Here is a 27541-nt window from a genome sequence, read left to right on the forward strand (position 1 = left end):
GAAGAAGTGGCAGGCGAGGGGTGAAACTGGGAGGGGGGAATAGTGAAGGAGAAAACTTTTTAGGATATACTTCCTTAACTGTTATCGAAAGATCATTGCTAATGCCTGCACATCTCTTCAGCCACCTCTTTCAGATCTCTGGGGTGTCCACCATTTGGTCCAGGTGACCTATTTACCTTCAGACCAACTGTTTCCCAAGAACCTTCTCCCGAGTAACGTAGCTTTACACATACTGACCACTGACATCTGGGACTTCCATGTTCCTGCCAGCATCTTCGACAGATAAGAGTGATGTACAAGACTTACTCAGTTCATCTGCCATCACCTTGCACCCTGACCACATTACTACCTCTCCAGCATCATTTTTCAGTGGTTTGAAATCCACTTCCGCCTCTCTTTTATGCTATTTGTACCTGAAGAAAAATTTGGTTTCCTCTTTATTACTGGCTAGCTCATCTATGTATTCCATCTTTTACTTCTTAATTATTTTAGTTGCATTGTGTTGTTTTTTTTTAAAAGCATCCCAATCCTCTCACTTCTGAGTAATCTTTGCTCTATGCCTTCTCTTTGGTTTTCATGCTGTCTCTGATTTCTCTTATCAGCCAAGGTTTTGTCACCTTACCTTTACAATACTACTTCCTCTTTGTGATGTGTATATCCTGTGCCTTCCGAATTGCTTCCAGAAATTCCAGCCACTGCTGTTCTGTTTTCATCCCCGCCCGTGTTCTTTACAATTCAATTAGGACCAACATTTCTTTTATGTCTCTCTAATTCTCTTTATTCCACATCTGACTTTAGCTTCTCCTTCTCTAATGTCAGGGTGAATTTCATCATATTAAGATCACTTGCCCCGAAGGGTTCTTTGAACTTCAGTGACCTAATTAATTCCGGTACATTACAACACCCAATCCAGAATAGCTGATCCCCGTCTGGGATCAACCACGAGCTGCTCTAAAAAAGCATCTTGTAGGGATTAAAGGAATTCCTCCTCTGAGACCAACACCATCCTAATTTTCCTAATCACCTGGATGACAATCCCCCCCATGACTATTGTAACATTGCCCTTTTGGTACGCATTTTCTATCTCCCATTGTAATTTGTGGACCACATACTTACTACTGTTTGGAGGTCTCCATACAATTCCCATCAGGGATTTTTGTTTACATTTCTTGTTCCTTAATTCTACCCACAGATGCTGCACCTTCCAAACCTATGCCACCTCTTTCTAATGATTTTATGTAATATTTTACCAACAGAGCCACACAACCCCACTATCAGCTTGTTTTAACAATAAACAGTTAAGTATCTGGGAAAGAAGATGACGTGCAGATGCTAAAAATCTAAAGAACTACACACAAAGTGCTGGAGGAGTTCAGCATGGCAGGCAGCATCTATGGATGGGAATCAACATTTCGGGCCAAGACCCTTCATCGGGACTCTTGATTTCCACGTATGTGGAAATTCAACAAGCAAAGAAAATAGGAAGTAGCGGAAATAGAAAAACCCTTTGACAAAATTTAGTTCAAGGCTTAAAAAAACTGCAAAACAGAGCTCAGTAGTTAAGAAATACAACAGAGGCAATACGAACTTTCATCAAGACCGACATTAACGTTTTATAAAAATATATTTGTCCCATTTCAATCAGTAAAATTTACAAAGATAAATAAGAACTTTAGAAAAATTTAGAAAAGACTATTTGTACTCAAACCCACTTAGATTAACTCTACCTTGGACAGAATGAGGAAGAGAAATAACACACATGAAAAAAAAATCACACAACAGTCAGATGAAACTAAGTACATATTTTCATCAAAAATGAACAGGATTCAGCACTCCATGTGTGTATATGCAATTGTGATAAGCAATACAGACCAGAAAACTTAAATGAGACACCAACTCAGAAAAATGAATCATCACTCTGGAAGAAAACATTAACCACTGGAATGAGTATGACCCTCTATGGGAGACATCCCAATGATCTGCACAGACGAGATGGTGACAAGGAAGCATCGAGCACCTGACTGAGAGTTGGAGACCTCTTCCCAGAAACAGAGAGGTTCCTTGCAGAAATACAGGGCAAGGTGGTTAACAAAATAAAAAAAAATAAAAAATACATTAAATGCAAACAAACAAGGCAGTAAGTGCAGAAAATGCCAAGTGAAACCAGACTCAATCCAATACATTCCAGATCATGCAGCAGTTTAGCTCAATCTCGTTACTACCACAGGTACAAACGAGTGGCAAATATCATTCCCCAAGATCTTGCTTTAAAAAACAAACTCATGAATGCACTCCATCACTTCTTAAAAGCACCATAAATTCAGGCCTGATCCGGTTTCAGAGTCAAAATCTTACAAATTAAATGATCATGCATTATTTCAGATAGGACAATCCATAATAACCACCCGGATATAATATTACAGGATAAACAAGCAGGAACAGCTCCTTCAATCGATAAAACCATTCCCAACATACACATGTTCCTTGACCAGTAGAGCACATCTCCACAGGTATTGCTTGTGTCATCAGTCAGACAAGCAAAAGATTTTCTTTGTCAATCAGCTTCCAAATGTTTCCACTCTGTAGTAGCCACGACCCGCTGCTGATTCCCTTCTCCTCATCATACGTTCTTACCCCGACCATCGTCCAGAGCCCCAAACTATGCCCTGTGCGGAACTGCCTCTGGTTTCTAACTCTGCTGCGTTGCACATCCAACTGACGGTTTCCCATTCTGCTTTCAGTCTTTAGAGGACAGTTGTGTTTTCTAACAACCCTTTAGAAGCAGGCAAAATGACCCATAATGTGGAAATGAGCCATGAATAAGGAGATTAACTACCAATGTCATTCTCCATCAGCCCAGAGATTAGAGGGCTGAAGGACATCTCAGACAGAACTGCAGTCAACCCGACTTCTCCAGTCTGCAGGAAATTCGAGGGAAACCTCTTCACCCACAGAGTGGTGACTGTTTGGAGCCCATCACCACAGGGAGATCGAGAGATGAACAACAGGGGAGGATTTAAAAGGACCGTCATGAAACTGAATCATTGGCAGGATCAGCTGGCCTGAGTTGACTCTCTACTGTACACTAGGTGTGTTATAAATTCACTAAGTACCGATGACAAAGTTCAAAATAGAACTGATTTATTTGTCTCAGATCCAGAATATTAAACTCCAGTCCCATTAAAGGTGAATATGCAGCACAAGAAACTCCTCCCATGTCCAGTGACCAGGGTGTAGAACTGGGTGTGGTGAGCAGCAGCAATAATTGCAGAGTTCAGCACCGACAGTCACTCTCGAAATTGCATTCAGCAATGGTGATAGACAAATATCCAGCAGGCAGCTTATTGAAATTTTCTCCCAATGTGAACCCGGTAGTGAGTCACAAGGTTAGATAACTGAGTGAATCCCTTCCCACATTTACTACAGGTGAACGGCCTCTCCCCAGTGTGAACTCTCTGGTGACTCTGTAGGTGGGATGATTGAGTGAATGTCTTCCCACAGTCTGAGCAGGTAAATGGCCTCTCCCCAGTGTGAACTCGCTGGTGTCGCTGTAGGTGGGATGACTGAGTGAATGTCTTCCCACAGTCTGAGCAGGTGAATGGCCTCTCACCAGTGTGAATTCGTTGGTGACTTTGTAGGTCAAATGACTGACTGAATGTCTTCCCACAGACTGAGCAGGTGAACGGCCTCTCCCCAGTGTGAACTGATTGGTGTCTCCGTAGGCCAGATAATAAAGTGAATCCTTTCCCACAGACTGGGCAAGTGATCGGCTTCTCCCCAGTGTGAAATCGCTGGTGTCTATGAAGGTCGGATGATCCATGGAATCCCTTCCCACAGACAGAACAGGTGAACGGTCTCTCTCCTGTGTGAACTCGCAGGTGTACCTGCAGATCAAATGACCGAGTAAATCTCTTCCCACAGTCTGAGCAGGTGAACGGTCTCTCTCCTGTGTGAACTCGCAGGTGTATCACTAGTCCAGATGACTGAGTGAACCCCTTCCCACAGTCTGAGCAGGTGAATGGCCTCTCTCCAGTGTGAACTCGCTGATGTATCTTCAGTTTAGATGAGAACATGAATCCCTTCCCACAGTCTGAGCAGGTGAACAGCCTCTTCCCAGTGTGAACTCGCTGGTGAGTCATTAGGACAGATGATCGAGTTAATCCTTCCCCACAAATTCAGCAGATGACCAGCCTCTGGCCAGTGTGAACTGACTGGTGTGTCCACAGGTGAGAAGACCGACTGAATCCCTTCTCACACACAGAACAGGTGAAATAGCTTTGCCCCAGTGTGAACTCGCTGATGTACCTTCAGTTGAAACGACCGACTGAGTCCATTCCCACTGTCTGAGCAGGTGAACCTCCTCTCCCGTGTAAAATGACGTGCATGCCAGTCGGTCAGATGACAGAGTGAATCCCTGCCCACAATCTGAGCAGGAAGGCTGGTAGAATGAATCCCTTGCTCCACTTCTTAAATATCTGGACAGAGACAGCAAAACTGGTGTGTTGTGTTTGAGATTCCCGTAGACGAATTCCTTCAAATTTCTAACCTATAAAAAGATTTACAAAATCCATCAATGGATGAAAGACAACATTACAGATGAGATCACTTCAGTTGCTAACGTGTGATCTGTTACAGTGAGGTTCAACCCAAGTTGGAGAGAGAAATCATCTTCTGACTGGGCACAGTGCTGGTATCTGGAATGACCATCAAATTCCCTGATGCTCTTCCTGTCTCTGTAAGAACGGGGCATTTCTGCCGTCTCAAATCTGTGACCTGGCTCAGTTGACTCTCTCCACTGGTATTATTCCCTGCTCCCACTGAGCTGTATGGGTGCCTGGCCCCACAGTAACTGAAATACTCTCACGCAAATAGCCTTTGTTGACGTACAGCTGGGATTTTCTTTTATGTACTGTTAATTTAAAGTGCCACAGTTTTAACACCATGTAAGTATCTCCTACTCAGATGTATGGTTGGTCTGCACAGCTGTTAAAAGGAATTCAAGTGAATGTTATTATTATTTAAGGTTCTTGTCATAGACATGGAAAAGTACAACACAGAAACAGGCCCTTTGGCCCATCTAGTTGGTGTTGAACTATTTAAACTGTCTACTCCCGTACACCTACCATCCAAGTACCTACACAAACCTCTTAGATGTTGAAAATGAGCTTGCATGCACCTGTTGGGCTGTTTGTTCATTCCTCACCGGGATGACAGTCTGCGTGAAGAAGTTTCCCCTCATGTCCCCCTTAATCTTTCACCTTTCACCCTTAACCAATGGCCTCTGGTTTTAGTCCCACCCCATCTCAGTGGAAAAAGCCAGCTTGAATTTAACCTGCCTTTTACCCTCATAATTGTGGTATACCTCCATCAAATCTCCCCTTAATCTTCTACCTTCCAAGGAATAAAGTACTGACCTGTTCAATCTCTTCTTACAACCCAAGTCCTCCAGACCTGGCAACATCCTTGTGAATTTTCTCTGAACTCTTTCAACCTCTTTTACATCTTTCCTGTAGATTGGAGACCAAAACTGCACACAATACTCCAAATTAGGTCTCACTAATGTCTTGTACAAAGCCAACATGACATCCATCTGCTGTACTCAGTACTTTGGTTTATGAAGGCCAATGTGACAAAAATCTTTCATTCTGTCCCTATCAAACAGTGACACCACTTTCAGTGAGATATAGACCTGTATTCCCAGATTCCTTTCCTCTACAACACTCCTCCATGCCCAACCAGTCACTGTCTAAGACCTACCCCGGTAGGTCCTACCAAAGTGCAACTTCTCGTACTTGTCTTCATTAAATTCCATTTTCCATTTCTCAAACCATCTTTCCACCTGGTCCAGATCACACTGCAAGCCATGATAGTCTCCCTCGCTGTCCACTACACCCCAATCTTGGTTTCATCCACAAATTTGCTGATCCAGCTGACCATGTTAACATCCAGATTACTGATATAGATGACTAACAACAACAGATCCAGCACTGATCCCTCTGGCACACCACTAGTCATAGGCCTCCATTCAGATAGGCAACCATCTGCTACCACACTCTAGCTTCTCCCAAAGACAGTGTCTGATCCAATTTACTATCTCATCTTGAATGCTGAATGTCTGAAACTTCTTGACCAACCTCCAATGTGAGACTTTGTCAAGAGCCTTGCTAAAGTCCATGTAGACGACATCCACTGCCTTGCCTTCATCCACTTTCCTGATAACTTCAACAAGAAACTCTATTATTGGTTAGACATGACCTACCATGCACAAAGACATGCTCTCTATCCTTAATCAGTCCACATCTATCCAAATACTTATGTATCCGGTTCCTGCACATACATTCCAATAACTTTCTCCCTACTGATGTCAAGCTCACCAATGTACAATTTCTTAGTTTATTTTCAGAGCCTTTCTTGAACAGTGGAACAACATTGGTTGTCCTCCAATTCTCCAGTGCCTCACCGGTTACTAAGGACAATTTAAATATCTGTGCTTGGGCCCCAACAATTTCTGCACTTATCTTCCGCCGATTCCCGGGGAACAACTTGTTAGGCCCTGGGGATTTACCCATGGTAATTTGCCTTAGGACAGCAAACACCTCCACCTCTGTAATCTGTACAGTGTCCATGAAGTTGATGCTGCTTTGCCTCACTTCTATAGACTCTGTGTCCACCTCCTGAGTAAATACGAATGTAGAAAAAATCTCCCCCATCTATCTTGTCTCCTCATATGGATTACCATTCTGATCCTGCAGAGGATTAATTTTGTTCCTTGCAATCTTTTTGCACTTAACATATCTGCAGAATCCCTGAGGATTCTCCTTCACCTTGTCTGCTGGGGCAACCTCATGCCTTCTTTCATCAGTGTTCACTTGAATTTCCTGTATCTCATAAGTAGCCCATTTGTTCCTATCTGCCTGTATGCACCTCCTTTTTATTGATCTGGGAGATGAAAACCAAAGGGGTGATAGAGCTGCATGGTGGGGGGTGGGGGTAAGGGGGGTTAAACTAACGTCTCAGGGGGAATGGATGCCTGAATGACAGAACAGATAGAGGAGAGGTTGTGGAGACAGGTGTTGTTCAGACCTCAGACAAGGTCAGGAATGAAAAACGTTGAGCATGGTGCAGTGAATATGCTGAACCCTGTATATCTCAATGCAAGGAGCATGATAGGAAAGGCAGATGTGTTCAGGGCATGGATCAACACCTGGAATTATGACACTAGGATCTGGCAACTGTGGACTGGGACAGGCTCCTTTATGGCAAAGGTGTGCTTGGTAAATGGCAGGCCTTCAAAGTGAAATTTTGGAAGTGCAAAGTGGGTATGTGCTTCTCAGAATAAAAGGTAAAGATAGAAACTGTAGGGAACCTTGGATTTCAAGAAATCTTGAGACCCTGGTGAAGCACAAAATGGACTTGTATAACAGGGATAGGCAGGTAGGTTCTTATCGAGTATAAGAAATGCCAGAGAACAAATAAGATATAAATCAGGATGGCTAAAAGAAGGCATGAGGTTGCTATTGCAAAAAAGGTGAAGGATAATCCTCAGGGATTCCAGAGATAGATTAAGAGCAAAAGGATTGCAAGGCACAAAGTTGATCTTCTGGAAGACCAGAATGGCAATCCACGTATGGAACCAAACCAGATGGGGAGATCTTAAATATGTTTTCATCTCTATTTACTCAGGAGATGGACACAGGGTCTATGGGAGTGTGGAAAAGGACATGACATGGTGCTCCCTCGGACCCTACAGGAGGCAAGTGCAGAAATTGTCGGGCCCCTAGCAGAGATAACCAAATCATCCTTAGTGAACGGGGGGTGGGGGGAGGGTGGTTATCAGAGGGTTGTAGGATAGCCAAAGTTATTTCACTGTTCAACATAGAACATTGAAATCCACAGCATATTCCAAACCATTCAGCCCACCATGTTGTGCCAACCATGCAACCTACTCTAGAAACTGCCTAGAGTTTCCCTCGCGCAGAGCCCTCTATTTTCTAAGCTCCATGTACCTGTCTAAGAGGCTGTTTAAAGACCCTATTGTATCTGCCTCGACCACCGCTGCTGGCAGTGCATTCCACCCACACACCACTCTCTATGCAAAAACTTACCCCTGACTTTCCCTCGGTATCTATTTCCAAGCGCCTTAAAATTATGCCCCCTCCTGTTAGCCATTTCAGCCCTGGGAAAAGCCTCTGACTATCCACACAATCAATGCCCCTCATCATCTTATGCACCTAAACAAGGCTCTAAGCATAAACAAGGAAACTATACATTGTTTTGAGGATTTGTTGGAAGTATGCAAAATTATGAAGGTACAGATAGGGTAAATGCAAGCAGGTTTTTTCCACTGAGGTTGGGTGGGATGACAACCAGAGGTCATGGGTAAGTGAGGAAGGTGAAAATTTAACGGGAACATGTGGGAAAGCTCTTCACTGAATTGATTGTGAGAGTGTGGAATGAGATGCCAGCACAGTGGTGCACGTGAGCTCGATTTCACCATTTAAGAGAAGTTTGGATAGGAACCTGGATGGTAGGGGTAAGGAGTGCTATCATCCCAGTGCAGGTCATTGCATCAGACAGCTTTAATGTTTTCAGCATTGTCTAGATGGACAAATGGTCTGTTTCTGCACTGAACTTCTCCAGGTTTCTATGACAGAGAAGCTGGATAAAATTGATTGGAAGGGGAAACTGGTAGGAATGTCGATGGAGCAGCAATGGCTGGAGTTTCCGGGAACAATTCGGGAGGTGCATGGTAGATACATCCCAATGAAGCATTAGAATGGCAGGAGGACACAACAATGGCTGAAATGAGAAGCCAAAGCCAACATAAAAGCCAAAGAGAGGGTAAATAATAGAGCGAAAAATATTGGGAAGCTGTTACAAATTAACAGGTCTGAACAATATCTGTCTGGTGTCAAGAAAACCTCTCCCTCAATTTCGCAAAAACTACAGAGCTGGTTGTGGATTACAGAAGGAATGGAGACAGGGTAAACCCCTTTGCTGCTGAGAGGGTGAACAGCTGTACCGAGGAAGAAGGGCCCAAAGGATATTGAGGACCCAATTCACCACAACCACAAACTGATCCTACTGCTACCATCCAGGAAACGGTACCACAGCAAAAGGACCAGCTGACTCTGGGACATCATCTTCCACCAGGACATCAGACTGATTAATTGATTTCTATGTTATATTGACTGTCCTAAGTGCAATCTATTTATTATGAATTACTATAAATTACACATTGCACATTTAGATGGAGACGTAACCAAAAGATTTCTACTCCTCATGCATATGAAGGATGTATGTAATAAATTCAACTCAATTCACCCTTTCCACTATCTGTTCTCTCATTCTGGCTGCCATTCCCCCTACAACTTATTTTAACCACATCACCCCCTCCCCCCCGACACTAGCTGTAGTAAGCCTTTCCACAAAGATATTAGTCCCCTTCTTGTTCTGTTCCCCTAACTAACGAATCCTCTATCAACCCTTTGAATGACCTCTGCCAGGTAATCCACCCCCCCACCAGTTTCTAAAGTGGTCTACCTGTTGTTGTGGGGTTGACCACAAGAGTACTCTGTAATGGCTGTTTAACCACATTCCCCTTCCTGACTCTCACCCAGTTTCCTGTGTCCTGCACCTTGTGTGTAACTCACCTCACTTCATGTCATATCTATCACCCCCTCCAACTCCTGGATGATCGGGAATTCATCCATTTCAAGTTCCAACTCCTTAAAGTGCAGGGTTACAAGCTGCAGCTGGATGCACATCTTGTAGGTGAGGGCAACAGGAACAATGGAGGTCTCCCCACCTTCCCACCAATGTTCCCTCTAATCTGTAATGACCAGTGTGCACATGTAGCCTGTATTGTGCATTTTTGTAATCCAGTGTCAACATGTGCACAGTGAATTTTATATAGAGAGGTATTCATCTTTACAGCTAGCAAATCACTGTTGAAAAGAACTTTGATCTCCTCTGGGTCTGATCAAGTTCACCTGCACTCTCACACAACCTGTGTAACAGGCCTGTAACGGGTAATGAAGGATTTTCTCACCAGAGCTTTTGTACTTTGTCCATATGTGGTTTGCTTGCTAAATTACACTTCAAAAAGTCACATATCCAAGTATCACTCCACTTTTTCCCACTTGTAAATTCTCCAGCAACTTTTGCATCTCCACAATAGACACAGATAATACCAGTTTCTGTATTGTACATAAATATTTCCCCAAACCCTCCCCTAGGTGAACTCGATGATGGCAATGCCAATGAATCTGAAGGAAAGGTTAGTAGTCTGTCTCATTGGAGACTGGCACATTTGTGATGTGAAAGCTAATTGTTGCCCAGGACAAAAAGCTGATTAATATAATTACCTTCCCAGAGAGAATGAGTCAAAACATGTTCTCACGGGTAGAAAAGTTCAGACCAGAAGGAGGTGGAACAAAGCAACACAGACAAAATGCTGGAGGAACTCAGCAGGCCAGGCAGCATCTATGGAAAAGAGTACTAATGCTGAGCTCCGCCGGCAGTTTGTGTGTGTTGCTTGGATTTCCAGCATCTGCAGATTTTCTCCCGTTTGGGATTGGAGGTAAAACAAATGTGATTTTCTCAACAGCTGATGTAAAAGATTGTTGTGCCCTATCTCCGAGTTCCCAATCCTTACATTTAGATAGCTGGAGCTCAGCTCTGTCTGAGAGATCCATCGGTTCCCATTCCCTTATCAGCCGGAAGCTCCCCGGGGCCCGAATACGGATCGTGGGGCTGAGAAAGAGGGACGAGAGCAGGACTGTGCCGGGATCGAGGGTCGAGTGACTGGACTCACTGCAATTGTCCCTCAGTCGGTGTTGTAAAGGCTGACCCAGAGAATCGTTCTTACCTGCGCCGAGTTTCCTAGGCCTTTTGTGAACTGCGCATGCGCAACATTCGGGAACATCGGCATCTTTGATGCCTGCGCATTCAATCGGGGCTTCAGCGCCGGTGAATTTTTGTAACGCAGCTCTTTCTGGGTAATCATGGTGCCATTAAAAGCTTCTGCAGACACCAGTTACGTGTCCATATCAATTTTTTTTGGTGTAGGAAACTCAGCAGCTATTTTAACACAGAAGACAGCTCCTATAAAGAATACAATTAATATCAGCAAACTTTCCGCGTGTTTAAAGCCAAAGTAGAATCTTCTGAAAAATGCAGATATGAAACACAAGAGATTCTGCTGTTGCTGGAAATGTGGACACATACACATAAAATGCAGGAGGAATTCTGCAATGCATGCAGCAGCTAAGCAGAGGAGTACACAGTCCAGGCATGCTGAACGGGTTCGGCCTAAATGTTGTCTATTTATTCCTCTCTACATTTGCTTCCTGATCTGTTGATTTCCACCAGTATTTTGCAGAAATGAACCACCTTTTGTTTCGATCAACCAGTTTCCAAATGTTTCTGATCTTTCATTTGTAGCCACATCCTGTTGGTCTGATTCCTCGTCTTCCTCCTCCTTGTAAACTCCAGGCTCCATCTCTTTCCGGAGCCCCAAAGCCCTGACTCAGGCTGGCAACTCTTTGGTTTCTGACTCCGCTCCATCGAAGATTCACTCGAAAGGGCGTTCCACGCTTTCACCCCTAGCAAAATTACCACTGACAACACTGCATTATGTCTTCGAATCAGATTAAAGGTAACTCCCTCATATTAGCCATTTCCGATCTTGGAAAAGGCTCTGAGGAGGAGCACTCTACACCGAGCAATCTATAATTAAAAATTGCGCCCCTACTTCGGGCATCATTTTGCTAAATCTCTTCTACACCGTCTCTGAGGATTCATGCCGTTCTAAAAATGAGTTGACCAGAAGTGAATGTGATATTCTAAGCGTGATTTAAGCAAGTAAATTATTTCACAGACTATCCTCTCGAATAATTTACCCATCAGGAACTATAGCTCACTCTTCCAAACTTTCCAGGGTCATACCTACTCGCATTCTATTACGAAGACATTAACTAGAAACGTGAACGCATTCTCCCTCTAAACATGTTCTGCTAACTGGATGACGACTTCAGTCACTTTAGCTTACTCTATTTCTACTTAAAATATCGAATGAACTGTAACCGGTAACATTAACTGTCCCCACTTAAAGGAAACCCGTGATAAGTACCCTTTCATCGTATTACTTTATCAATCTATCTTTGTTTCCATCTATATATTTCCTCATTCTCCTCCAGCAGGATTGCCGTAATTACCTTCATCCGTCAACGATGGCGTTTCAAAAAGCACTACACAGACGAGTCAGCTATAAAATCGATTCCATGTACACGTATCGATTGTTTTATTATCAATTCGAGGCGGAACACACATCTTCCTTTTACCTTCTATTGAACAGTATTCAACGATTATGCCATGTATGGTAAAGATGATACTGTCATTGATGTGATGATTGAATGATGTTTCATTACAAAAACAAGAAAAATACCAAGTAAATGTCTTGAATATCTATTTCATTGAATTTTAGTTACTGGATCCAGTCATTCCATTAATGAAGTCGATTATTACACCGACGACGATCTATATAGTACATGTCGTGCTCCACAAGACCCTGAAGGTTTGTTTTCCAGTATTCACGGTCGGTACACTTATTTTCATTTTGCCGTACTTTAGTTCAATCTGTCTGTGATCATAAACCGGCAAATAAAATTGTCGTACCATGTTTGTATTGATGTGATTGAACAATCTCTTGGTTTTGTGAGGATCTTGCGTAACAAGAAACGTGTTATTAAAGCCTGTAGTCAATTTAATACATGACTGATTCCCCTCTTTTAAATCACTTTGAATTATAGTCCTTTAAATATGAAATAAATGAGCAAGTTTGGAGTATGAGAAAATAGTTCAATATCCCAAGTAATTTGTTGCACAACGTCAATCGGCAGAAATAATGTTTTATATATAATCGCTCCCTGATCTGGTTCCTGACGATCGCAATGATGTTGTGGGTGCCATAATTTATTCCTTAGACTGTGTGAATGTGACGGACAGTGGTTGTCCTGATATTCTGCAACCCTCTATTGCCGATATTGTTCAGAACAAACAAGACGATTTCTTTCGTTTCTTCTAGCCTATCCACAGTAAACAGACATATATATTCATTGATTGCCTTATATTTTCTGATGTATTTTTGTGTCTGCTTAACACTCTGTTTCCACAAATACATCAAGTTTCCGTCAGAGGCTTACAAGAAGCTCTGTTTTCATGTGTGCAAAACATGACTTCCAAACTTAAAGCGAACTATGTGAATTTGCACACTGCACATGTTCTTTTAATATACTACTTTTAAAAGTTGAAGCGGACTGGTTGTACAAACCAGAAATATTGCAGACTGCCTGTTGCCAACAATGGCTATTTCAAAGAAATTATTTGTTTTCACTCCACATTGAACATACTCCCAATTTGCTCTTCGTTAAACATTACTTTGTTTGGTGAACACGAGGAAATCTGCAGATGCTGGAAATTCAAACACACACAAAATGCTGGTGGAACACAGCAGGCCAGGCAGCATCTATAGGGAGAAGTACTGTCAACGTTTCGGGCCGAGACACTTCGTCAGGACTAACTGAAAGGAAAGGTAGTAAGACACATGAAAGTAGGAGGGGGGAGGGTAAAATGGGAAATGATAGGAGCAGACCGGAGGGGGTGGGGTGAAGCTGAGAGCTGGAAAGGTGATTGGCAAAAGGGATACAGAGCTGGAGAAGGGAAAGGATCATGGGACGGGAGGCCTAGGGAGAAAAAAAATGGGTCGGGGAGCACCAGAGGACATGGAGAACAGGCAGAGTGATGGGCAGAAAGAGAGGAAAATAAGGGGGCAACGAAAACATAAATATATCAGGGATGGGGTACGAAGGGGAGGAGGGGCATTAACGGAAGTTGGAAAAGTCAATGTTCCCGCCATTAGGTTGGAGAGTGGCTTCATCTTGACCGTAGAGGAGGCCATGGATAGATATATCAGATATCAGATAGACAAATCCCTATCTGATATGTCAATCCATGGCCTCCTCTACTGTCAAGATGAAGCCACTCTCAGGTTGGAGGAACAACACCTTATATAACGCTGGGTAGCCTCCAAACGGATGGCATGAACATTGACCTCTCTAACTTCAGTTAATACCCGCCCTCCCCTTCTTACCCCATCCCTGATATATTTAGATCCCCCCCCCCGCTTTTTTTCTCTCTTTTCCCCCATCATTCTGTCTGTTCTCCATCTCCCTCTGGTGCACTCCTTCCCCTTTCTTTCTCCCTAGACCTCCCGTCCCATGATCCTTTCCCTTCTCCAGCTCTGTATCACTTTTGCCAGTCACCTTTCCGGCTCTCAGCTTCACCCCACACCCTCCGGTCTTCTCCTATCATTTCGCATTCCCCCTCCCCCTCCTACCTTCGAATCTCTTACTATCATTCCTTTTAGTTAGTCCTGACGAAGGGTCTTGGCCCGAAACGTAGACAGTGCTTCTCCCTGTAGATGCTGCCTGGCCTGCTGCGTTCCACCAGCAGTTTGTGTGTGTTGTTTGTTTGGTGAAACTGTGATTTTTTTTTGCTCAGTTTGACGCCAGTCATTTTCTCTCGAACAGAGCCCCAGTCCTAGATTCGCTTACATCTGGCTTTCCGTGTTTTCTCTTCGACTGACAGCAACGATGAAATGAACGACAACAGTTCAGGATTTCCAAGTCACTTGCAGCTCGAATCGTCGACGGTTTATTCCCATCCTTCACATCAGACCGATGAAGACCGAAAAACAAACTCTTTTGCTTGCACTTTCTATATGTTATTGTCTGTGAAGTACGCTGTTGTAGAATTGTTCAATATAGGCACAATAAAGTGTGCCGTAATCAAGTATTAGTGACAGGCTATGGAACTGCTATAATAAATGAGGGAAGAATTCCATATGATGCTTTTGAATTAAATTGCACATTTCTATTGAGGTAGCATACTTTAGCGATGCTTGTAATCCATTTTAAAGTTAATGTCACTGTAAGTGCGATTACATTGCACACTTAAAATCTAGCCACTCAAATATATACACGAAATCAATATTCCTATCGGTATTGGCATTTAATTGCAATCCCTTTTATACAACAAGAAATAACTTCGATTTATTTGGCAGGCCAAATTTATAAACAAGTGCACAACTGATTTTACTATTGACAGTATTGATTTTACATCAAATGAAATGTATTACACTGACAGCATGTCCTTTTCTCCAATCCAGAATGATGAATATGCAGATTTTCAGATTGTTATTTTCTATTGCTCTATTCCCAATAACGGACGTATTGATGAAAACATGGAACCTCGGAAATCTACGGCACATTATAGGGTCTTTGGCACAGAGTCTATTGCCCATCATATAAACTGCTCTGGAAACTGCCGAGAATTTATCTACCGCAAGGCTCTCTATTTTCCCGGCTTCATCTATTTATCTCTCTTAAAGGAACCTATTTGATCAGCATCTCCCACCTTTGCTGGCACTGCTTTCTACTCACCCGCCACTCTCTGTGTGAAAAATATACAGCTGGAATTTCCTGTCTACCTTCTTCTAAGCACCTTAAAACTATGCCAACTCATGGTAGCCATTTCAGCTCTGGGTGAGAAAAAGCCTCTGGCTATCGACACGATCAATTCCTCTCACCATCTTTTACACCTCCATCAGATCACCTCTCCTCCTCCCTCGCTTCAAGGAGAGAAGGCCAAGTTAACTCAACCTGTTCTCATAAGGAATTCACTCCACAGCAGGCAACCTCCTTGTAAACTTCCTCTACACTCTCTCCATAGTATACACATCTTTCCTGTAGTGGGGTGATCAAAATTGAACACAGTACTCAAAGTGAAGTCTAACCATGGTCTTCCCTTGCTGTAACATTACCGCAAGGCTCTTCAATTCACTTAGTCCCACGGTTGACAAGGACCATCACGCTATGCGCCCTCTTATCAACCCTGTCAGCATGCGCAGCAGCTTTGCCTGTCCTATGGGGACGGAGCCCAAGATCTCGTTGATCCGCAACGCTGCCAAGACTCTTATGATTAATAGTATGTTTTCTTCAAATTTGACCTACCGCCATGAACCGCTTCACACATCTGAGCTGAACTCCACCTTCCACTTCCCAGCCCAGTTCTGTATCCTATCAATGCCCCGCTGTAACCTCTGACAAACCTCCAGACTATCCACAACAACACCAACTTCTGCATCCTCAGAAAACTTGCTAACCCCCGCTTCCCCCTTCAGCTTGCTCATCCAGGTCATTTACAATAATTACAAAGAGGAGAGGTCCCTGAACAGATCACTGCAGAACACTTCTGGGCACCGCCCTCCATGCAGAATATGAGCCATGGACAACCGTCCCTTCACTTTTTTGGCAAGCTAGTTCTGGATCCACAAAACAATGTCTCCTTGATCCTACGCCTCATTACATTCTGAATGAGCCTCGCATGGGGGACCATAGCAAGTGCGTTACTGAAATCGTTATAATCCTTAGAGTATCCACTGCTCTACCTTTATCAATGTACTTTGTTACATCCTCAAAATAATTCAGTCAGTTTCATTAGGCATCCGCCCTTGAAAAGGCCATGCTGACTATGCTGAAGCAGATTATGTCTCTCCAGATGCTCATAAATCCTGCCTTTCAGTATCTTCTTTAATAACTTGCCTACCACTGAAGCAAGACTCATTGATCTATAATTTCTGATCTCTTCTCTCTTTCTTGAACACAAGAACAACGTTTGCGACCTTTCAATCCAATGGCTCCTCTCCCTTTCCTGCTGACGATAAATCATCGCCAGTGTCTCAGCAATCCCTCCCTCGGTTCCTACAGTAGCCTGGTGTACAACTCATCCGGTCCCAGCGACTCACATAACTTAATAGCTTCAAAATCTCTAGGGCATCCTCTTTCCTAATGTTTATACACTCAAGCGTTTCAGTCCGCTGTAAGTCCTCCCCACAATTGCCAACGTCGTTTTCACTGGTAACTACTGAAGCAAAGTATTCTTAAAGGGCCTCTGCTAGTTCCTCCAGCTCCATGCGCATGTTTCCACTTTCCCTCCTGATTGGTCCTATACTCACAAGGCTCATCGACTTGCTCCTCACATACTTGTAGAATGCCTTGGAGTTTTCCTTAATCCTGCTCGCCAAGGCCTTTTCGTGGCTCCTTCTAGCTCTCCTATATTCATTTTTGGGCTGCTTCCTGGCACCCTTATAATTTTCTAGAGTTCAAACAGTACCTAGTTTCTTGAAACTTTCACAAGCATTTCTTCTCTTCTTAACTAGATGTTCTACAACTTTTGTACGCTATGGTTCTTTTACACTATCATCCTTTCCTGCCTCAGTGGAAGATACCAATTGCAGAACGCAATGTAAATGATCCCTCAATATTTGCCACATTTCTGAAATGAATTTCCCTGAGAACATCTGCTCCCAATTTATGTTCCCAAGATCCTGTCTAATGATATCATATTTCGCCCGCTAATCCAATTAAAAGTTTTCGCAAGTTGTCTGATTCTATTTTGCTCATGCACCATGTTAAAGGAGATAAGAGTTGCAATCATTACCTCCAAAATGCTCTTCCACCGAGACGAGGTTAATTTCCCAATAACAGATCAGATACAGCCCCTCCTATAATTGTTTTACCTACATATCGCGTCAGGAAACCTTTCAGAATACTCCTAGCAAACTCCACTACATCAAAACTCCTTGCTCTTAGGAGATGACTGCCAATATTATGAAAGTTAAAATCACCCATCACAGCAACCCTATTATTATTGCAGCGTTCCAGAATCTGCCTCCCCATCCGTTCCTCAATGTTTCTTTTACGATGGCGGGTTTGTGGTGTTGACGACAAAAACAACTAGTAGAGTTATTATCCCATTCCTGTTTCTGACCTCCATTCACAATGACTCAGTGGACAGTCCCTTCATGACTTCCACCTTTTCTGCAGCCGTGACAATAGCCCTGATTAGGAGTACCACAGTCCCACCTCTTCTCCTCTCTCCCTGCCCATTTTGAAACATCTGACTCCCGGAACACTCAGCAGTCATTCCTGCCCCGAGGGATCCAACTTTCGGTAATGGCCAAAATATCATAGTTTAACTTATCGATCCAGGTTCATCCGCCCTGCCTTGTTTATGGTTCGACCTGCATTAAAATAGTCACATTTCCAACCATCGGGCTCAGTGCTTCATTACCTGTCATTCCTTGTGCGGCAACCGCCCCATCCTCTGCCTCTTCACTTCAGCGTCAGCAACCTTCCCTTCCAGGATATTGATTCCCTTCCAGTTCACATGCCTCGCGTCACACTTGTACAGGTCACACCTTTCCCAGAGAGGATTCCAATGATCTGAGAACATGAAACACTGCACCATCTCCTCAGTCACATACTCATCTGCCTATATTCCTGTTGTGACCTTCTCCAGCTCCTGGCACCAGAAGTAATCCAGAGATTACCACCTTGGAGGCCCTGCTCTTCAGCCTCCCTCCTAACTCTCTAAACTTACTGCCCAGGCCTCTACCTCTCTCCTGCCTATGTCATTGGTACCAACATCTACCGCGGCCTCTGGCTCATTTTCAAGAACATTCTGCAAACATCCGGAGACATCCTGAAGGCAACACACTAGTCCGGCGTCCTTTTTGGTGCCGCAGAATCTCCCATCTGCCCCCCTAATTATCTAAATACCAATGACTATTGCTCCGCTTGAATACACCTTACCGTTCTGAGAATCAGAGCCGACCACAGTGCCCAGCTATGTCATCGCCCTCAGCAGTATCCGAAGGGGTTTACAGGTTGCTGAGGGAAACGGCTACAGAAAGACCCTGCACTTACTTACTTCTTCCTTTACCTCTCTCGGTGTTCATACATCGATTGCCCGAATTCTGCCCTCTGGGTGCAACCACCTGGCTAATAGTCCTATCTATTAAATGCTCTGTCTCCCGGATGGTCCTAAGATCACCCAACACCAGCTCCAGATTCTTAATGCGGCATTTCATGAGCTGGAGTTGGCTGCTCTTCTCGCGTGTGTAGTCATCGGGGAGATCCTGAGGTTCCATGATTTTCCACATCCTACAGGAGGAGCATTCCACTACCATCCTGCCTGCTTTGTACAATGGGCAACTACGACCAAGTTCTCTAATGTATTTCTTTGGCTTCTGTTTCCTTTCGTCCAAGCCTCATGAGACAAAGCATGAAGCCCCTAGTCTCACCGGGGGCCTACACAAGACAATGCCGTCCCGCTTGCCCCTTTCATACTTTTATTTAATTCAAACATCTCTGTTCCAACACTGACTGGGTCTCTGGAATGTCCACAAAACTCCCTTTTAATACCAGATTCGCCGCCCTGCGAATCACCTCCTCAATGTCCTCTGCTCCCAAGGCTGATCGCACCTCTGGAATCCGCTGTTTGGACCTCCGTGTTTGGTCAGAAACTACTTAAGTTGGTGTTTATCCTTTTCTTATACAACTTGCAAAAGATATTCTTTATTATGCTTAATACTCACAGGTGGAATGAATAAATTATGACATTCAAACTCTGGAAATGAATTACATTCCTTTATCGATTAATTTATCTCGTTCATTTTCGTAAGCGTTTTTGCTACCATAACAGGTGCAAATAGAGCCCGGGGTGTGGGCAAAGTTTGGGCGGAGGTTGGTTTCAGAAAGCGTTAACCTTTAATGGTTACGGACGTTCAATGTTGCATCGTCCAACATAAAGATCAAGAAAACATAAAATTTAAAAAAAATCAGATGGAATTCGATATCAAAGTGTCATTTCGGTTGAAAAACAATGAGAACTACATGACAACAAAAACATATTCCAACAAATACTAATCCCTTCAAAGTAAAAACAAAAGATATCAAGCAGACATCTTTTCCTATTCAGATATTTCACTGAAAAGCAAATTACAACTTTTCATTATTGTGTGGAGAGACCGATGATGCATCAATTAGCTTGTAAGAATCTCCGTTCGTAGAAGTGTTTCAACGACGTCAATGCCCATCAGATGACATAGATAAACATTGTACATGAATTTCGAAAGTGGGTGTCACATGCCATGTTCAAATTAACGGGTAGTAGACGCAGACTATACTCTGAGATCAATGTTCTGCTTTTAAAACATAGAAACATAGGAAACCTACAGCACATTGCAGCCCTTTCGGCCCACAGAGTTGTGCCAAACATGTCCCTGCCTTAGAAACTGCTCGGCTTATCCGTAGCCCTCTATTTTTCTAAGCTCCATGTACCTATCCAAAAGTCTCTTAAAAGACCCACCACCACGGTATTGCCTCCACCACCATTGCTGGCAGCCCATTCCACGCACTCACCACTCTCTGAGTGAAAAACGTACCCCTGACATCTCCTCGGTACTAGCTCCCCAGCACCTTAAACCTTTGTCCTCTTGAGGCAACCATTTCAGCCCTTACCCCCATCGGTTAAGCCAGGCCATCACCGTAACCCCTCTGGTGGTTCTGTCCCTTCCTGTCCGTTACTCCCATTAGGTAAGCCAGGCCGTTGCCGTTGCCCTACAGGTAGTTCAGTCCCTTCCTAGCCTTCACCTCTGATGGCTTGTGCCCCGCACCTTGCCCAGGCCTCCGTGTTTCCGCCTGGGAGGCGGCCCTACCCGGGATCTATGTGGCCTGCCCTGAGGTCTCTTCTGCCTGCCTGAACTCTAGGATCCTCCTGCCCCGCCTGAACTCTGGGATCTTCCTGCCCTGCCTGAACTCTGGGATCTTCCTGCCCTGCCTGAACTCTGGGATCCTCCCGCCTGCCACAAACTCTGGGATCCTCTTGTCTGCCACGAACTCTAGGATCCCCATGCCTCGCCTGAACTCCGGGATCCAGCCCTGCCTGCATTACCCCATGCGTGCCATGGCATCCCCATCCTGTCCTACCCCTAGTACTTCATAGCCTGCGTCCTGCATTTGGGTCCATTCCATGTCCGCTCCTGACATGGACAGGTTGGGTGAGTGGGCAGATGCATGGCAGATGCAGTTTAATGTGGATAAATGTGAGGTTATCCACTTTGGTGGCAAGAACAGGAAGGCAGATTACTATCTGAATGGTGTCAAATTAGTAAAAGGGGAAGTACAACAAGATCTAGGTATCCTTGTTCATCAGTCACTGAAAGTAAGCATACAGGTACAGCAGGCAGTGAAGAAAGCTAATGGCATGTTGGCCTTCATAACAACGGTTGTTGAGTGTAGGAGCAAAGAGGTCCTTCTGCAGATGTACAGGGCCCTGGTGAGACTACACCTGGAGTATTGTGTTCAGTTTTGGTCTCCAAATTTTAGAAAGGACATTCTTGCTATTGAGGGAGTGCAGCGCAGGTTCACGAGGTTGATTCCCGGGATGGCGTGACTGTCATACGTTGAAAGATTGGAGCGACTGGGCTTGCGTACACTGGAATTTAAAGGTTGAGAGGGGATCAGATTGAAACATATAAGATTAGACAATAGACAATAGACAATAGGTGCAGTAGCAGACCATTCGGCCTTTCGAGCCTGCACCACCAGAACCTTCCTCAGAAGGTTGGCGTCATTCAATGTCTGTAGTGAGATGCTGAAGATGTTCTATAGGTCAGTTGTGGAGAGCGCCCTCTTCTTTGTGGTGGCGTGTTGGGGAGGAAGCATTAAGAAGAGGGACGCCTCACGTCTTAATAAGCTGGAAAGGAAGGCGGGCTCTGTCGTGGGCAAAGTACTCGAAAGTTTAACATCGGTAGCTGAGAGAAGGGCGCTGAGTAGGCTACGGTCAATTATGGATAACTCTGAACATCCTCTACATAGCACCATCCAGAGACAGAGAAGCAGTTTCAGCGACAGGTTACTATCGATGCAATGCTCCTCAGACAGGATGAAGAGGTCAATACTCCCCAATGCCATTAGGCTTTACAATTCTACCGCCAGGACTTAAGAACTTTTTAAAAGCTATTATTAATGCTTTTTGAGATAGTGATTTAGATGCATATCATATTTTTTACTGAGTTAAGTATTGTATGTAATTAGTTTTGCTACAACAAGTGTATGGGACATTGGAAAAAAAGTTGAATTTCCCCATGGGGATGAATAAAGTATCTATCTATCTATCTATCTATCTACCATTTTCAGATCATGGCTGATCATCTACTATCAATACCTGGTTCCTGCCTTGTCCCCATATCCCTTGATTCCCCTATCCATAAGATACCTATCTAGCTCCTTTTTGAAAGCATCCAGAGAATTGGCCTCCACTACCTTCCGAGGCAGTGCATTCCAGACCCCCACAACTCTCTGGGAGAGGAAGTTTTTCCTTAACTCTGTCCTAAATGACCTACCCCTTATTCTCAAAACATACCCTCTGGTACTGGACTCTCCCAGCATCTGGAACATATTTCTTGCCACTATCTTGTCCAATCCCTTAATAATCTTATGTTTCAATCAGATCCCCTCTCAATCTCCTTAATTCCAGCGTGTACAAGCCCAGTCTCTCTAACCTCGCTGCGTAAGACAGTCCAGACATCCCAGGAATTAACCTCGTGAATCTACGCTGCACTTCCTCTACAGCCAGGATGTCCTTCCTTAACCCTGGAGACCAAAACTGTACACAATACTCCAGGTGTGGTCTCACCAGGGCCCTGTCAAATGCAAGAGGATTTCCTTGCTCTTGTACTCAATTCCCTTTGTAATAAAGACCAACATTCCATTAGCCTTCTTCACTGCCTGCTGCACTTGCTCATTCACCTTCAGTGACTGATGAACAAGGACTCCTAGATCTCTTTGTATTTCTCCCTTACCTAACTTTACACTGTTCAGATAATAATCTGCCTTCCTGTTCTTACTCCCAAAGTGGATAACCTCACACTTATTCACATTAAACGCCATCTGCCAAGTATCTGCCCACTCACCCAGCCTATCCAAGTCACCCTGAATTCTCCTAACATCCTCATCACATGTCACATTGCCACCCAGCTTAGTATCATCAGCAAATTTGCTGATGTTATTCTCAATGCCTTCATCTAAATCATTGATGTAAGGGATTGGACACACTGGAGGCAGGAAACATGTTGCTGATGTTGGGGGGAGTCCAGAACCAGAGGACACAGTTTAAGAATAAGGGGTAGGCAATTTAGAATGGAGTTCAGGAAAAAGTTTTTCACTCGGGGAGTTGTGGTTCTATGGAATGCTCTGCCTCAGAAGGCAGTGGAGGCCAATTCTCTAGATGCTATCAAGAAAGAGTTAGATAGAGCACTTAAAGATAGCGGAGTCAAGGGATATGAGGAGAAGACAGGAACGGGGTACTGATTGTGGATGATCACAATGGCATTGAATGGCAGTGCTGGCTCAAAGGGCCGAATGGCCTACTCCTGCATCTATTGTCTATTGTCTAAAATGTTGGTGGAACCTCGGAGGCCAAGCAGCATATATGGGAAATAGTAAACAGACGACGTTTCGGGCCAAGACCCTTCATCAGGACTGGGGGAGAAAAGTCAGAGGAAGAAGTGTTGGGGTGAAAGGGGTGGAAGAAGTGGTAGGTGATAGGTGAAACCGGGAGAGGGGGAGTAGTGAAGAAAAAAAAACTACTTAGGATATAATTTCTTTCACGATTCTCAAAAGATCATTGCTACTGCCTCCACATCTCTTCAGCCACCTCTTTCAGATCTCTGGGGTGTACACCATCTGGTTCAGGTGACCTACTTACCTTCAGACTATCTGTTTCCCAAGAACCTTCTCCCGAGTAACGTAACTTTACACATTCTGACCACTAACATCTGTGTATTCCATATTCCTGACAGTTTTTTGACAGCTAAGAGTGATGTACAAGACTTATTCAGTTCATCACCTTGCACCCTCACCCCATTAGTACCTCTCCAGCATCATTTTTCAGTGGTCCGATATCCACGTCCACCTCTCTTTTATGCTATATCTACCTGAAGAAAAATCTTGTATCCTCTTTAATATTACTGGCCAGCTCAACTATGTATTCCATCTTTTCCTTCTTAATTATTTTAGTTGCATGCTGTTTGTTTTTAAAAGCTTCCCAATCCTCTAACTTCCCAGTCATTTTAGCTCCATGCCCTGTCTGTGGTTTTCATGTGGTGTTTGGTTTCTCTCATCAGCCACGGTTCTGTCACCTTACCTTTAGAATACTAACTCCTCTTTGTGATGTATATATCCTGTGCCTTCCAAATTGCTTCCAGAAATTCCAGCCATTGTTGCTCTGTTTTCACCGTGTTCCTTTCAAATCAATTTTGACCAATTTTTCTCTCATGCCTCTCTAATTCTCTGTATTCCACATCCAACTTTAGTTTCTCCTTCTCTAATGTCGGGTGAATTTGATCATATTAAAATTACTTGCCCCTCAGGGTTCTTTGAACTTAAGTGACCTAATTAATTCCAGTTCATTACAATACCCAATCCAGAATAGTTGATCCCCAAGTTGTCTCAAACATGAGCTGCTTTATAAAAGCATCTTGTAGGCATCTAGGAATTACTCCTCTTCAGACCAAAACACCATCCTAATTTTCCCAATCACCTGCATGACAATCCCCCATGACTAATGCAACATTGCTCTTTTATCAAGCATTTTCTATCTCCCATTGTAACTTGCGGACCACATACTTACTACTGTTAGGAGGTATCTGTACAATTCCCATCAGGGAATTTTTTTTACATTTGCTGTTCTCTAATTCTACCCACAGAGATGCTACACATTCCAACCCTATGCCACCTCTTTCTAATGATTTTACTTATTACCAACAGAGCCACAGAATCTCACTACCTGCCAAGCAGAGCTCAATAGTTAACAAAAACAATAAAGGCAATAAACACTTTCATCAATACTGACAGTGACTTTTTTTAATGAAGATACCTTGGTCCCATTTCAATCAGTAAAATTTACAAATATAAATAAGAACTGAAATGACAACTTTAGAAAAAACTATTTACACTCAAACCCACTTAGATTGACATTACCTTGGACAGGAGGAGGAAGAGGAATAACAGACATGAAAAAAAATCACACAACAGTCAGATACAATTTCTAAGTATATATTTTTTATCAAAAATAAATATTATTGAACGCTCCATGTGTGTAAATGCAATTGTGATAAGAAATACAGACCAGAAAACTTAAATGAGAGGCTAACTCAGAAACATAAATCATTTATAGGGAAGAAAGCATTAACCAGTGCAATGACTGTGACCCTCCATGGGAGACATCCCAATGATATGAGCAGACCAGATGTTGACAAGGAAGCATCGAGCACCTGACTGAGATTTGGAGACCTCTTCCCAGAAACAGAGGGGTTCCTTGCAGAAATACAGGACAAGATGATGAACAAAAAAGAAAAAAAAATACATACAATACAAACAAACAAGGCAATACAAGCAGGAAATGCAGAGAAACCAGACACAATCCAACACATTCTGGGATTCTGCAGCAGTTTAACTCAATCTGATTACTTATGCAGGTACAATCAAGTGGCAAATATCATTCACCAAAATCTTTCTTTAAAATACAAACTCATGAATGACCACAGTAACTTTATTAAGGCACCATAAATTCAAGCCTGATCCAGTTAGGGACAGAATCTCACAATTAATATGATAATCAATACATCATTGCAGATAGGATAATCTTAAATAAACATCCAGATATAACATAACAGGATAAACAAGCAGGAACAACTCCCTCAATGGATATAACCATTCTCAACACACACATGTGCCTTGACCAATGGGGCACCTCACTACAGGCATTGTTTGTGTCATCAGTCAGACAAGCGAATTATTTTCTCTGCCAATTATCATCCAAATGTTGCTAGTCTGTCATTCGTTGTCACGCCCTGCTGCTGATTCCCTTCTCCTCATCATACGTTCTTACCCAGACCAACGACCAGAGCCCCAAACTCTGCCCTATGCTGACCCGCCTCTGGTATCTGACCCTGCTCCGTTGAACATCCAAGTAATGGTTTCCCATTCTGCTTTCAGTGTTTAGAGGACAGTGGTGCTTTCTAACAACCCTTTAGAAGCAGGGAAAATGACTCATAATGTGGAAATGATCCCTGAATAAGGGGATTAGCTCCCAATGTCATTCTTCCTCAGCCCAGAGATTTGACGGTCAAAAAACATCTCAGACAGAACTGCAGTCAGCTTGACTTCTTCAGTCTACAGAAAATTTAATGGAAACCTCTTCACCCACAGAGTGGTGACTGGAACCTATCCCACAGGGGGAGCGGAAAGTGAAAAAAAGGAGAGGATTCAAAAGGCCTATCGTGGAACAGGATCACTGGCAGGGTCCAACTGGCCTGAGCTGACTCTCTACTGTACACTAGTTGTGTTATGAACTCACTAAGTACCAAAGAAAAAGTTCAAAATAGAATTGATTTATTTGTCACTTCTGCAGAATATCAAACTCCAGTACCATTAAAGGTGAATATGCCCAGTGACCAGGGTGCAGAACTGGATGTGGTGAGCAGCAGCAATAATTACATTCAGCAATGGTGATGGACAAATATCCAGCATGCAGCTTATTGAAACCTTCTCCCAGTGTGAACCTGGGAGAATGTCATATGTGTAACATGCTGTAAGGTTTCACTGCTCACATAATGGCCTCTCTGTAATGTTTCACTGTTGAGGTAATGGTTTCTCTGTAACAGCAATGTTTAGGTTACAATGAGAGATAACAGGGTTTTGGAGTGCAGGGCTATCCAATGAAAGAAATGTTCTTTCTTGTGAACCTGGAAGAGAGATTTTCGTGCTCTTTTTCTTGGGAGAGATGCGAAGACGTGAATGGAGAGAGTGGGCCCTTTATCTTTCTTTATTTTCTCAACTAACCCTATAGTCAAAGTAAGCATTCTAAAGCTCAATTGTTTAATCACATATTGTGTACTGTTTGTTATTTTGGGGTACTGATCTGTAACAGGGGATACATCACACAGCATCCACCCAAACGAGATTTCTTTTTGGCCGGCCTGTAGGGCTATCACCCCCTATAATAAGCTGCTAGCCGAAGCGAGAGTTACACAAGGTTAGTTGACTTAGTGATTCGGTTCCCACAATCACAGCAGGTGAACGGCCTCTACCCGGTGTGAACTCGCTGGTGTCTCTGTAGGTCGGTGGACCGAGTGAATCCCTTCCCACACACTGAGCAGGTGAACGGCTTCTCCCCGGTGTGAACTGACTGGTGTGTCAGTAGACGAGATGACAGAGAGAATCCCTTCCCACAGTCTGAGCAAGTGAACGGCCTCTCTCCAGTGTGAACTCTCTGATGTACCTTCAGTTGAGATGATTCAGTGAATCCCTTTCCACAGTCTGAACAGGTGAACGGCCTCTCTCCGGTGTGAACTCTCTGATGTACCTTCAGTTGAAATGACAAAGTGAATCCCTTCCCACAGTCTGAACAGGTGAACAGCCTCACTCCAGTGTGAATTCTCTGATGTACCTTCAGTTGACATGACTGAAGGAATCCCTTCCCGCAGTCGGAGCAGGTGAATGGCCACTCTCCGGTGTGAACTCGCTGATGTACCTTCAGTTGAGATGACAGAGTGAATCCCTTCCCACAC

The 27541-nt window shown here is 43.7% G+C and overlaps 1 long non-coding RNA gene and 1 pseudogene across 1 annotated transcript in view; both read right to left on the bottom strand.

Moving 5' to 3' along the window:
• The window catches only part of LOC140722704 (uncharacterized), a 328213-nt gene that overhangs the window by 246096 nt on the left and 54576 nt on the right, over positions 1 to 27541 (bottom strand). The gene's annotated exons all lie outside the window — the stretch shown is intronic.
• On the bottom strand, positions 1604 to 27540 carry LOC140722705 (uncharacterized; annotated as a pseudogene).

The sequence above is a fragment of the Hemitrygon akajei genome, unplaced genomic scaffold (genome assembly GCF_048418815.1).
Source record: "Hemitrygon akajei unplaced genomic scaffold, sHemAka1.3 Scf000085, whole genome shotgun sequence".
In the NCBI taxonomy this organism is placed as follows: Eukaryota; Metazoa; Chordata; class Chondrichthyes; order Myliobatiformes; family Dasyatidae; genus Hemitrygon; species Hemitrygon akajei.